Here is a 4,674-nt window from a genome sequence, read left to right on the forward strand (position 1 = left end):
TATATATATATATAAATTTACTTATGTATGTACCTATATGCACATATATAAATGTCTGTGAATATATATATATATATATATATATATATATATATACATATACATACACCTGTGTATGTATATCTGTGTGTATATATTTTATATTTGCAAATATATATATATATTTGCATATGTATTTATTTGTACATGTGTATATATGTATGTACATTTATATACATATATGAATATACATACATACACAAATATATACTAGCATATATGTATATATATATGAGTAAATATATATGTATGCATACATATATATATAGAGAGAGAGAGAGACACACACACACACACACACATGTATATAAATATACATGGGTGTTGTGTGTGTGTGTGTGTGTGTGTGTGTACAGGTAAAAAAACCATGATATTGATATTCCTGATATATCTCTGGCTATTTCTTTCTTCATTTCTTTCTCATTTGTCACACAGCTTCTCATTTCTCATTCCTCCTATTCTTCTATACATTTAAGTCTCTCACACATATTTTTATTAAGTGTCTGTCTACCACTCTCTCATACATTCCTCACCCTCTCTCTTATTGACTCAACCATACTATCTCCGTAATTAGAGACTGAGCGGTTTTGGTTTGGTGCCACCCATTTGGTGTTGTTGATTCAATGCTGACTACTTTTTTGGTATCAGACATTTCTGTATATGTCTCCACTGCCTTCTCTTCATCCCTCTCTCACTCCCTCTCTCTCTCTTTATGTGTGTGAAGAGAAGCAAAAGTGTTTATGTCAATCATGATCAGTTAATAAATTATAATACCTCTCACTCCCTATCTTGCTCTCTCTTTTTCTCTCTTTCTCTATTTGTATGAGTATACTTTTGTACATGCATGCATATGCATGTATGTGTGGTTGAGGGTTGTGTTTGCCTCCAGTGCCAAAATTTACTGCCACCAAAGCAGGTTGAATATCCAGTCAGCTGTGCCAAACCGTCAGCATCCAAAACAGCCTTGGCCACTCATTTTATTCCAATAATAAAGGATAACATAGGGTCTCTCCTTATACAATTTTCCCACACCAACATTCTTTATCAGTTTATCTCCTTTTCATCAAAACACATGTATCAAGGAATGGCAGTAGAACTGTCTCGGAGTGGTTGGCGTTAGGAAGGGCATCCAGCTGTAGAAACTCTGCCAAATCAGATCGGAGCCTGGGGTAGTCATCTGGTTCACTAGTCCTCAGTCAAATCGTCCAACCCATGCTAGCATGGAAAGTGGACGTTAAATGATGATGATGATGATGATTTACTATCACCTTTCTTTATTCCAAGCCATCTTTCTGTCTCCTCAATATAATCTTTCATTGATAGCCATCACTCTCTCTCTCTCTCACAATTATCCCTCTCTGATGCTATCACTTACTCTCTCTTACTATTTCATACTATCTCCCATATTTTTGCTATTCTTCATCACTTCACTCTCCTTTTCATTTTACTTCTATTCTTGTCACTCATTATTGACATGGACATCTCTACTCTTTTTTTATATAGGTTTCTCCCCACCATTTCTATTTCTCTTCCTTACACCACCCTGTCTTTATTCTATATGCAACTGCCTATAAATGTATTTCTTTATCAATACTTTCCACCATATCGCTGTCTAGATTCTATCATTCTGTTCACAATCCTTCTAGAAATCAAAATCTCTTTAGATTTACATGAGACAAGGCCACTACTCTAGTGCTGGAGCCACAATGAAATGCATCCAGCAGAGTTAAAATATGTTCTGTGAAGTACCTGGTGAACAAAGGAAGACAACTGAGAGCATTCTTTAGTGTTGCCTAATATATATATATACACACACACATACACACTTATTTATATACAGATACACATGTGTGTGTGTGTGTGTGTGTGTATTTGTAGCTTGTAACAAACAGGAATAATAGAACTCAATACATAGGAATATATATTTCTTTTGTTCTCTTGTAAAGTTACATAAGTAACTCCAGAGCCAAGAGAGTCATGCATTCCACTTACCAAACAAACTTTAAGTTCATGGATTCACTCTTTATAAACAGAGGAATTACAATTTTCTTTTTAGAATGTTCAATCAAAACTCCCCAATAGTAATTTTGATCAAACATCCTGAGAAAAATTATAATTCAATCCTATTTAAAAATGAACACTTGAGATTATTTTCTCTCAAAACATTTTTTTTATGAAACATACATTTATATTTGACTTAAGTAACTGTAAGTCATGTATGATTAAAAATTCAGTCAATTAAAATTTTCTGCTTATAATTTTGCATGTAGAAAAGTAATAAAACATTTCAAAAACTAACCATAACATGTTCAAATATACTGTCGCCACAAATCAATTGCTTTTCCCTTTGCCTAAAACTTTTAAGGCCTCACCTCCTTACAGTTTATGTGTGTGCATGTTGATTTTTTTTTTTTAACATAAATTTAATTCTTTTGACATTATCTTAGATTATAAAAAATTACTTTTGTCTTATCAAGAACAAAGTAAATCTAGTTACTCTTTACCAATAGCAAAAAGCAAGCAATACAACCTGTTTCTACATTAGTCAAAATCTTAGTGTTTTTCTAGTACTTCTACTCTGATAATATTATTGCCAAATTTTTTGGTAGTTAAATATGAGGATATCAAACATCATGTGTCAGCAGAGTAGTATACAAGTGAACAAAAAGGTTCTGAATAAACTGTGAATGTGTGTAGCTTTGAATTTCAAGGAAGTTCAAGGATTTTTTGCTGAGCAAATGTGTTGTTCAAACTCTAAAAATGTATCAGTTTTTAGAATTAGTATGTATTTTTACATATTATAGGAGACAACTAAAAGAGTTGGTGTCAGTAAGGGTATCCATTGTAAAATGCTGCCTCAAAATTTCCTGTTTTATACATAGCAGATGAGAAAAGTAGATATAAAACAATGTTATAATAGAATGAAATTATAATAATAACACATAGCAAAACTGTATCAGTCATATTTTTCATTCAATAAGATCATTTTGTTTCAAGTTTCCTGAGAAAATTCATCTTATGCTTTGATTTTCGAAGATTCTTTCATTTATCTTCAAATACTTTCCCAAAGTTCTGTCTTTCCATTATCATCTGAAGATTGGAAATGACAAACTCAAACTAATAATGAAATATGATACATTTATATGTTGATAGACATACAGGTATTCATATACTTATATATTTATATATGGTCATCATTGTCTTTTAATATACAGCTTTCATGCTGACTTGGGTTTGGATGGATCAACAAAATTTAATAAGATCAGACGACTGCATCATGCTCCAATGTCAATTTTGGCATGGCTTCTACGATTGGATGCCCTTCCTAATGCAAATAATCTGACAAAGTATACTGAGTGCTTTTCTCATGGTACCAGTAGTGAAGATGGCCTTGTAACTTGCAAGGCTAAGAGTTTAAAATGGCCTCTAGAACTGAGGGAGAATTGAAGAGAGAGTGAAAGATGATTCCACATGTGAGGGATGAGGGAGGACAAGAGGAGAGGAACAGATTTATAGTTGTGATAGGATGGTAGTGGGGAGAGTGAAGGGACTTGTAACAGGCAGTATTGAGAAAAAGGGCAGGAAAAGTGATAGGGCAGGCTGTGTAGGAAGTGATCTAAGGTTATCCAACATTATAAAGTGCAAATATGGAGAGAAAGCATACAAAAAGTATATATATATATATATATATATATATATAATCAGGGGCATGTGGTGATCTTTCTGGCTGGAGAAGCAATGACCAAAATTTTCTGTCACATAGATATTTGAATCAAATTGGATTGGTACATAATTATTGCAGCTTTTTTTCAACAAATTTTGTTCAAAAAAAACAATAGCAATATTGAACAAAAACATCTTTAAATGACAGTTTGGCCGTCTGCCAAGCAAATGAGAAGCAGTAATTGAAGTAGATGATGAATATGCTCCAGAATAATCATTTAAAGATGTTTTTGTTAAATGTTGTTATTGTTTTTGTTACATGTTGTTATTGTTTTTGTTGAATAAAATTTGTTGAAAAACGTCGCAATAATTATGCCCCAACCCAATATTTTTAAAATTAAAAAAATCACATTTTATATTAAGGGTGTTCTGTAATTTGAAAAATTATAAAATATTAATTGAATAAACACAGAAAACTATGCCATTATCTTTTCACTGTTTTTCTGATGAAAGCAGAATGTCAAATTACTTCCACTTTTCCTATGTAAACATAACAACGTAAGATTATATATATCATAGGTATTGCAAATTGATAGAAACTTAATCTAAGTGTATAAGTATTTATTAACATCTAAAACTATTCATTATCAACTCTTACTAGAAAAAAATTGTCTTTGTGGCATTTTTATCAGAAAAAATGTTTAAAAATTACATCGAAAAGGATGCAATAGCTCATATTGCTTCCCTTACAGGTTTTTTGTGTTGTCTGCCACTGCTTGACGTCTCATGCTAATTCTGACAATAAAAATCTGAAGCCTATGATGTCATGTAGTTTATATTAATTTTACAGAACATTAGAAGAACGATCTTATGAAAAATAAGTAATATAGTTTCAATTTTGCTTCTATAATTTTTAAGGGAAGCCTCCCTTGCTTCCATGGACCACACACTTATGATATATATATGTTTATA

The 4,674-nt window shown here is 31.8% G+C and overlaps 1 protein-coding gene across 16 annotated transcripts in view; it reads left to right on the plus strand.

Moving 5' to 3' along the window:
- LOC106881762 (ryanodine receptor 2) overlaps positions 1-4,674 on the plus strand; it is a 381,060-nt gene that overhangs the window by 331,285 nt on the left and 45,101 nt on the right. The gene's annotated exons all lie outside the window — the stretch shown is intronic.

The sequence above is a fragment of the Octopus bimaculoides genome, chromosome 11 (assembly GCF_001194135.2).
Source record: "Octopus bimaculoides isolate UCB-OBI-ISO-001 chromosome 11, ASM119413v2, whole genome shotgun sequence".
NCBI classification, from domain to species: domain Eukaryota; kingdom Metazoa; phylum Mollusca; class Cephalopoda; order Octopoda; family Octopodidae; genus Octopus; species Octopus bimaculoides.